The following is a 9,109-nucleotide window of genomic DNA, read 5'->3' on the forward strand; positions in this document are numbered from 1 at the left end:
GGGGAACAATGTTTCGGTTTGAGACGCGCTTGTTTGAAATTTGGGGAAAGTTACAAACTTTGCCCCCATCTAACATTTCGGACATATTGCGGGTTGGGGGTAGGACAGTCATGTTAGGTGTCCCAAATGTGGGCGGGATAGATTTCGGCCGAGCGCATGGGTAGGCGCCCACGGCGTATGAATGCTTCTCGGAGGCGGTTGAGACTGGCGTCTTGGTGAAGTTACAAACCTTTCTTGATTTAGACCTTTGGAGATCGAGCCGATAGGCTACACGAGCCAGAGTCAGGACAGTAATTTCCTACCACCAAAATATTAGTCTCGCGCAGTTTCGGGTGACCAAAGGCCTATTTGGCGCTTCGTTCAATACTTGGGAGCAGAAGCATTAACGTTTTCGGTTCTCTTGAATTGAACTTTCAGGATTTGTCAAACTTCACAAATCTTTACTCTTGAAAATTCTAAAGCTACAATTATTTTGGAATGGAGGGGGTACATTTGAATATACATTGTACACGAGTATATATTAAAAAATATGCAACTTATCTCAGTTCATGAATGGTTCCAGATATAATCTCCTTGATTGCAAAAAGAAGTTAGATATGCGTATGAATATATATAGCATGTTCAAACTCACAACAAAGATTGATGCCCCCTTTTACATCTGATTTACAAATGCTATTATCTTGGGTTCAAATAGATGAATGCACTTCCTATGAATTCGAATCTTCGAAACCCCCTTTATGTTGAATTCGACATGTATTCTATTTCGTAGCTAGCAATTTGGAATGTATCCATGCAAGTGATAAATGTATGAAGTGCTTCACACTAACAACATGGAGTGCACTAATTAATGTTTGGACACTGCTACATAGCGCCCGCGCGCTATGCATGCGCATCTAGCGGCCGCCAGTTTCCTCTCGGTCCCCACCCATGTGCTCAAAAAAGGCAGGTTCCCCTTCCCCCTGTCGTTGCCGCGTCCCGACAGCCAATGCCCCCTCTGCCTCACGTGATTTTCGCCCCACCACCACAAAACCCCACGTCCCACCTGATCAGTACCCGTCACACAACAGCCAAAAAACAGAGTAAAAGAAGGCGAAAATCAAAGCGAAAGATCCTGGGAAAAAAATCCTGAAAATGCAATTGCGTCTGCAACTCTTTCTTGCTGGTCAGGCAAAAAATTGCCAGAGCTGGGCAAATTTCTCCCGTGTGAACAACAAAAGGTAACAGGTTGTTCCAATTTGTTTTGTCCATGAACTTCGTTCTAGAACTTGTGGATTTCCCTGTCTGTACCTACCCCCCTGATCTACTACTTGCAGAAATTGCCCCCTGTACCGGATTGTTTGAGAACCTGGCTAGTATCATGCCCCTTCTTGCATCCCCCTACACACGTGTAGACCTTGGATGCTACATAAAATGGCTACTGACTCTTGAATTGTATCTTGTCTTCTGCCTTGCACCTTGTTTCTGCAAAACAAAAAAGAAACATATTTGTGTTAGTAAACTGGTCAAATAAGCTATTGTAGTTGCTTACAAAACAAGCTAGTAGTAAAGTATAGTTGCTTACAAAAACACAAGGTAGGCAGAAAAAAAGCCTGAAAAGCAAGCAGCAAAAGAAGATGTTGCCTCCCCCATATGAGGTTGTTCATTCAGTTTATTGTGCTCCGGTGATTTGTTGCAAAAAAAAGTGCCCCTGTTCATTTAGTTTTGCTTGCATGGTGGAAGGGGGAAAATGCAAAAAAAAAGTCTTTCATTTACATTATGTATTAAATGCAGATGGCTGGCATTAATCTCAATGAGGTCCTTGACGAGTTTCATGGTTGTGATGGTGGCCCTCCATACTGCACACAGACACAAACTGAAAAGAGTCCCTATTTCTATTGAGGGTGTGAGCGAGTCGCCGGAATTGGGAGTTGCTCCTGTCCAGGATGGCATGGTGTGAATTTTCGTGTTGCGGCAACTGCTCCTACAGGCGACCTCCGAGGGGGTTGTGGGGTGTCTGCGGGCGACTAGGTCGGCGGGGTGGGCTACCTACCACCTGGTGGTGGGACAGTTCATTTCGGCCGGCTTAGGCGATTTTTCAAGGGGGTTGGGTGGGTGTGTAGGTGAGTAGGTCGGTGGGTTAGGCGACCTAGCAACTGGGTGGTGGGCAAGTTCGTTTGAGCCAGCTTAGGCTATTTCCCAAGGGGTGTGGGTATGTGTGTAGGCGAGTAGGTCGGTGAGGTAGGCGACCTAGCATCCGGTGGTGGGCAAGTTCGTTTCCGTCGGCTTAGGCAATTTTTCAAGGGCGTTGGTTGGGTGTGTAGGCAAGTAGGTCGGCGGGTTAGGCAACATAGCACAGGGGGGTGGGCGAGTTTGTTTTGGCCAGCTTAGGCGATTTTTAAAAGGGGGTGGATGGGTGTGTAAGCGAGTAGGTCGGCGGGTTAGGCGACCTAGCACCCGGGTGGTGGGCAAGTTTGTTTCGGACGGCTTAGGCTATTTCTCAAGGGCATGGGTATGTGTGTAGGCGAGTTGGTCGGCGGGTTAGGCGACCTAGCACCGGGGGGTGGGCGAGTTCGTTTTGGCTGGCTTAGGCGATTTTTCAAGGGGGTAGGGGTGTGTAGGCGAGTAGGTCGGCCGGTTAGGCGACCTAGCACCGGGTGGTGGGCGAGTTTGTTTCAGTCGGCTTAGGCGATTTCTCAAGGGGTGTGGGTGTGTGTGTAGGCGAGTAGGTTGGCGAGTTAGGCGATCTAGCACCCGGTTGTGGGCGAGTTCATTTCGGCCGGCTTAGGCGATTTTTCAAGGGGTGTGCGGGTGTGTGCAGGCGAGTAGGTCGACGAGTTAGGCGAATTAGCACCCGATGGTGGGCGAGTTCGTTTTGGCCGGCTTAGGCGATTTCTCAAGGGGTGTGGGTGTGTGTGTGTAGGCGAGTAGGTCGGCGGGTTAGGCGACCTAGCACCAGGTGGTGGGCGAGTTCATTTCGGCCAGCTTAGGCGATTTTTCAAGGGGTGTGGGTGTGTGTGTAGGCGAGTAGGTCGGCAGGTTAGGCGACCTAGCATCGGGTGGTGGGCGAGTTCGTTTTGGCCGGCTCAGGCGATTTCTCAAGGGGTGTGTGTGTGTGTAGGCGAGTAGGTCCGCGGGTTAGGCGACCTAGCACCGGGTGGTGGGCGAGTTTGTTTCAGCCGGCTTAGGCGATTTCTCAAGGGGTGTGGGTGTGTGTGTAGGCGAGTAGGTTGGCGAGTTAGGCGTTCTAGCACCCGGTTGTGGGCGAGTTCATTTCGGCCGGGTTAGGCGATTTTTCAAGGGGTGTGAGGGTGTGTGTAGGCGAGTAGGTCGGCGAGCTAGGCGACTTAGCACCCGGTGGTGGGTGAGTTCGTTTTGGCCGGCTTAGGCGATTTCTCAAGGGGTGTGGGTGTGTGTGTAGGCGAGTAGGTCGGCGGGTTAGGCAACCTAGCACCCGGTGGTGGGCGAGTTCATTCCGGCTGGCTTAGGCGATTTTTCAAGGGGTGTGGGGGTGTGTGTAGGCGAGTAGGTCGGCAGGTTAGGCGACCTAGCACCGGGGGTGGGCGAGTTCATTACGACCGACTTAGGCGATTTTTCAAGGGGGGTGTAGGCGAGTAGGTCGGCAGGTTAGGCGACGTAGCACCAGGAGATGGGCCAAGTTATTTCGGCCGGTTTAGGCGATTTCTCAAGGGATGTGGGTATGTGTGTAGGCGAGTAGGTCGGCGGGGTAGGCGACCTAGCACCGGGGGGGGGGCGAGTTTGTTTGAGCCGGCTTAGGCGATTTCTCAAGGGGTGTGGGGGTGTGTGTAGGCGAGTAGGTCGGCAGGTTAGGCGACCTAGCACCGGGGGGGGGGCGAGTTTGTTTGAGCCGGCTTAGGCGATTTCTCAAGGGGTGTGGGGGTGTGTGTAGGCGAGTAGGTCGGCAGGTTAGGCGACCTAGCACCGGGGGGGGGGCGAGTTTGTTTGAGCCGGCTTAGGCGATTTCTCAAGGGGTGTGGGGGTGTGTGTAGGCGAGTAGGTCGGCAGGTTAGGCGACCTAGCACCGGGGGGGGGGCGAGTTTGTTTGAGCCGGCTTAGGCGATTTCTCAAGGGGTGTGGGGGTGTGTGTAGGCGAGTAGGTCGGCAGGTTAGGCGACCTAGCACCGGGGGGGGGGCGAGTTTGTTTGAGCCGGCTTAGGCGATTTCTCAAGGGGTGTGGGGGTGTGTGTAGGCGAGTAGGTCGGCAGGTTAGGCGACCTAGCACCGGGGGGGGGGCGAGTTTGTTTGAGCCGGCTTAGGCGATTTCTCAAGGGGTGTGGGGGTGTGTGTAGGCGAGTAGGTCGGCAGGTTAGGCGACCTAGCACCGGGGGGGGGGCGAGTTTGTTTGAGCCGGCTTAGGCGATTTCTCAAGGGGTGTGGGGGTGTGTGTAGGCGAGTAGGTCGGCAGGTTAGGCGACCTAGCACCGGGGGGGGGGCGAGTTTGTTTGAGCCGGCTTAGGCGATTTCTCAAGGGGTGTGGGGGTGTGTGTAGGCGAGTAGGTCGGCAGGTTAGGCGACCTAGCACCGGGGGGGGGGCGAGTTTGTTTGAGCCGGCTTAGGCGATTTCTCAAGGGGTGTGGGGGTGTGTGTAGGCGAGTAGGTCGGCAGGTTAGGCGACCTAGCACCGGGGGGGGGGCGAGTTTGTTTGAGCCGGCTTAGGCGATTTCTCAAGGGGTGTGGGGGTGTGTGTAGGCGAGTAGGTCGGCAGGTTAGGCGACCTAGCACCGGGGGGGGGGCGAGTTTGTTTGAGCCGGCTTAGGCGATTTCTCAAGGGGTGTGGGGGTGTGTGTAGGCGAGTAGGTCGGCAGGTTAGGCGACCTAGCACCGGGGGGGGGGCGAGTTTGTTTGAGCCGGCTTAGGCGATTTCTCAAGGGGTGTGGGGGTGTGTGTAGGCGAGTAGGTCGGCAGGTTAGGCGACCTAGCACCGGGGGGGGGGCGAGTTTGTTTGAGCCGGCTTAGGCGATTTCTCAAGGGGTGTGGGGGTGTGTGTAGGCGAGTAGGTCGGCAGGTTAGGCGACCTAGCACCGGGGGGGGGGCGAGTTTGTTTGAGCCGGCTTAGGCGATTTCTCAAGGGGTGTGGGGGTGTGTGTAGGCGAGTAGGTCGGCAGGTTAGGCGACCTAGCACCGGGGGGGGGGCGAGTTTGTTTGAGCCGGCTTAGGCGATTTCTCAAGGGGTGTGTGTGTAGGCGAGTAGGTCGGCGGGTTAGGCGACCTAGCACCGGGTGGTGGGCGAGTTTGTTTGAGCCGGCTTAGGCGATTTCTCAAGTGGTGTGAGGGTGTGTGTAGGCGAGTAGGTTGGCAAGTTAGGCGACCTAGCCCGGTGGTGGGCGAGTTCATTTCGGCGGGCTTAGGGGATTTTTCAAGGGATGTGAGGGTGTGTGTAGGCGAGTAGGTCGGTGGGTTAGGCGACCTAGCACCGGGTGGTGGGCGAGTTTGTTTCAACCGGCTTAGGCGATTTCTCAAGGGGTGTGGGTGTGTGTAGTCGAGTAGGTCGGCAAGTTAGGTAACCTAGCATCCGATGGTGGGCGAGTTCGTTTCGGCCGGCTTAGGCGATTTTTCAAGGGGGTGGGGGGTGTGTGTAGGCGAGTACGTAGGCGGGTTAGGCGACCTAGCACTGGGTGGTGGGCGAGTTTGTTTCAGCCGGCTTAGGCCATTTCTCAAAGGGGTGTGAGGGTGTGTGTAGGCGAGTAGGTTGGCGAGTTAGGCGATCTAGCATCCGGTGGTGGGCGAGTTCATTTCGGACGGCTTAGGGGATTTTTCAAGGGGTGTGAGGGATGTGTGTACGCGAGTAGGTCGGCGTGTTAGGCGACCGAGCACCGGGGGTGGGCGAGTTCGTTTTGGCCGGCTTAGGTGATTTCTCAAGGGGTATGGTTGTGTGTGTGTAGGCGAGTAGGTCTGCGGGTTAGACGACCTAGCACCCGATGGTGGGCGAGTTCGTTTTGGCCGCTTAGGCGATTTCTCAAGAGGTGTGGGTGTGTGTAGGCGGTCAGCGGGCTAGGAGACCTAGCACCCGATGATGGGCGACTTTAGGATGATTCACCCCCCCTCCTCACACACACACACACACACACATTTTGGACCTGGATGTCGAAGGTGGATGTTAGAGAGAGATACTTAGCACTTGTTTGATGTTGTTTCACTTCCTTGCATCTGGCCTCTGTTTCATGGAAAAAACACATATAAGAAAGTTGCTTAGAGAAATTTGTAGGCTGAAAACTGACTTAGGAGATAGAAATTTGTAGGCTGAAAACTGACTTAGTTGCCTTCATGCTTTGCAAAAAGTAGTATGAAACTAGTTGGTAAAATCGCCCATTAAACTGAAGTTGCTCTGCTATTTGTGGGCAAAAATGATTTAGAAATCTCACGGTTGGAAAACAGAAAGTAAATTTGCATGTAGAAAATGACTTAGTTGCCTGCATAGAAAGTAGTCTGAAACTATGTGGTTAAATTGTGAGGTGGGTGATTTAGTGTTTTGGGTGAAACAAATTGACTACTAAATAAAAAAATGAAACAAAATGTCTAGTATACAAATGAAGATGCCTACATATAGCAGAGCAACATCTTGTTTTTCACTTTTGTCTTGCCCGCATTTGAAAAAGGAAAAATGAGTTAGAAGAAACTGGTGTGGAAAACCCCTTGCCGACTACTGGAGGCAAAACCTTGCCTACACAGAAAAACCTAAAAGAAATGTGGGATGCATATGGGATCCGCTTCTGTTTTGGGATCGCGCCTACGACCGCAGAAAAAATAACACGCAGAAATGCCCCTCCCTTTATTCTGCATGCATTGTCGAGATATATAGATCACTAAAAGAGATGAACATGACTAATACTCATGTATATGCATTGTCTATAACATGCTAACTACCCGCAAAAAAACATCGTGAATTCACTAAATACTCATGAATGTCAGTTTTCAGGTGTATGATGATGTTGATGAGGGGTAGCAAAATAAAATGAAGCAATTGGGATGATACGATGGAGAAAAAAGAAAGCAGCAGAAATGAAAATGATGAAGGTATCCACACATATATATAGATCGGAAAAGTTTCTCGAAGAAGGTATCCACACATATCAGGAAGCATGAAGTTTCCACGCCAAATAAACGCTGCGGTTTCCCCCAAAAAAACAGAGGCAACGGATTTGCCTTCATTTGATTAAAAAAAGTTGATTCACTTAAGAAGGCTTAATTTGGTTTTATTTCATATTGAACGCTAAGACCTGCAAAATTTTCTGTCGGCACCATCCCATCCATCCTTGCAAACCAGACAAATAACTTAGTCTGTCGTTCCTACATCCAAATCCCAAACACCAAGACAGAGACCAAAGCTGAAGCCTGGTTGGTCATCATCAAATAAACTCGAAAAATAAAATAAACACACACACACACAGTATTGCCTATTCTCTAAATGAATGTTGCGTACAAATCTCTATCTGATTGCCTATATGTCTATATGCTTGCCTGCATTTCATACTGATTTTTGCCAACTTATCTCATATCTGATTGCCTACAAAAACACACAGATTATTGCCAATTATCTATTCTAATTCCATACTAAAAACACAATGTTTATTGCCTACTAATATATGTCTAATGGCCTACAAAAAACACAGTATTGCCTATATCTGGAAAAAATGCCAACGTCCTGGGTGAACCCTACTTCAGCAGCGGATGCATCTGAACATGAGGGGGGCAGATGATGCCGCAGCTCAATGGCGTGAAAAAAGGTCTGGAGCACCTCCACAAAATCATCAGCCAGTAAAAAGGGATCAAGCCACAAAAATCCCTCCACAAAATCACTTGCACAAAATCCCTCCCTCCCTCCCTTCGGGGAGCCTCTCCATTTGATCTACGAGATGATCACTCCTGCGGGTCGTTGATGACGACGAGGTCGTCGGCGATGAAACTCCAGGAAACCACTAGATGTGCGGGGGCGGAGGGGAATCGTATGAGAAACTGACCTCGGGTCGTCGAAGCAGCAGGAACTTGTGTCTCCCGGGTTCGTCGCCGCCTCGCGCAGAACCACCTGCTCCACACCCCTCCCCCGTCGCCGTTTCCTTGTCCTCCATCTCTGGCACACACGCGCCGCCCTCTCCCTCGTCGAACTGTTGCGGAATCCTTCGCTGCCTTGAATTAACACGTCGCCGGCTCTCCCGCCGGCCGCGCTCGCCGCAAAGCCCTCGGGAATTCGTGGGGATTTGGCATTTCACTAGTCGCCAGCGGAGGGTGGAGTGGGAATGGGGAACGGGGGAACGGGAGGATGGAGTAAATTATTATCGTCAAATTACGAAGGCGAAAAACGACAAACCCACCGTCACCCCTGGTCGGTCCACCACGCCAACGTGTAGGCGCGCGAGATGGACGGCTGTGGTGCGGCCGTTCCGGCGCGCTTGATAGCGCGCACACACCGGACAGTGTTTAGGTTAATGTTTATATATGAATTGCAAAAGCATCTATTGCCTGTATTTCAAACCGCTCTCACTTTATGGATCGATAATATAAAATAAACACATGCACATGCTAGAGTATGGGTGTCTGATAGACCGATTTTCGTCCATACGCAATTTGCAAAATTCATGATCTCATTCAAAAATAATAGTGCCATTTATATTTTAATTTAATGCGTAGAACCGCCTTTTACACGTAGATGCACTATGCCTCGCCCCGTTCTCACAAACGCGTTATATATATCTCTATCTAATGCATAAGTGCACACACTTTATATGCATCGGCATTTCTCTTTCACACATGCTCACAATCTCTCTCAGGGTGTCGGGGTGTCTCACGCACATGCTTTCTCTGTTTCTCTCTCTCTCTTTTTCTGACTACTATGTACCACTCTTTTCACTAATCTCAGTTTAAAAACACTATTTCTCTCACATGCATATATACACATGCACGGTCTCTACTAGCCCTCTATACGCACATATATGTGCCTATGTGTCTCCCGCACGCACATTATCTTTAGGCCTCTCTCGCACACATTGCCCCCCCAAGACACACCTCTGTCTGTTAGTAGTTGGCAGATATGATTCCATCATATCATTCGGTAGGATATCCTTGACTATTAGGCTGGATGGTAATACGAGGCAAAGTTTTACCCTAGTTCGGATCG

General features: G+C 50.9%; 1 long non-coding RNA gene across 1 annotated transcript; it reads right to left on the bottom strand.

Annotated features, from left to right (window-relative positions):
* Nucleotides 1-1,112: 1,112 nt before the first annotated feature.
* LOC125532376 lies at nucleotides 1,113-8,334 on the bottom strand. Its single transcript, XR_007294066.1, has 2 exons — nucleotides 7,956-8,334; nucleotides 1,113-1,461 (listed from the first exon to the last, which is right to left on the bottom strand). It is a non-coding gene; the product is annotated as an uncharacterized LOC125532376 (long non-coding RNA).
* Nucleotides 8,335-9,109: the final 775 nt, after the last annotated feature.

Source organism: Triticum urartu, unplaced genomic scaffold, assembly GCF_003073215.2.
Source record: "Triticum urartu cultivar G1812 unplaced genomic scaffold, Tu2.1 TuUngrouped_contig_9752, whole genome shotgun sequence".
In the NCBI taxonomy this organism is placed as follows: domain Eukaryota; kingdom Viridiplantae; phylum Streptophyta; class Magnoliopsida; order Poales; family Poaceae; genus Triticum; species Triticum urartu.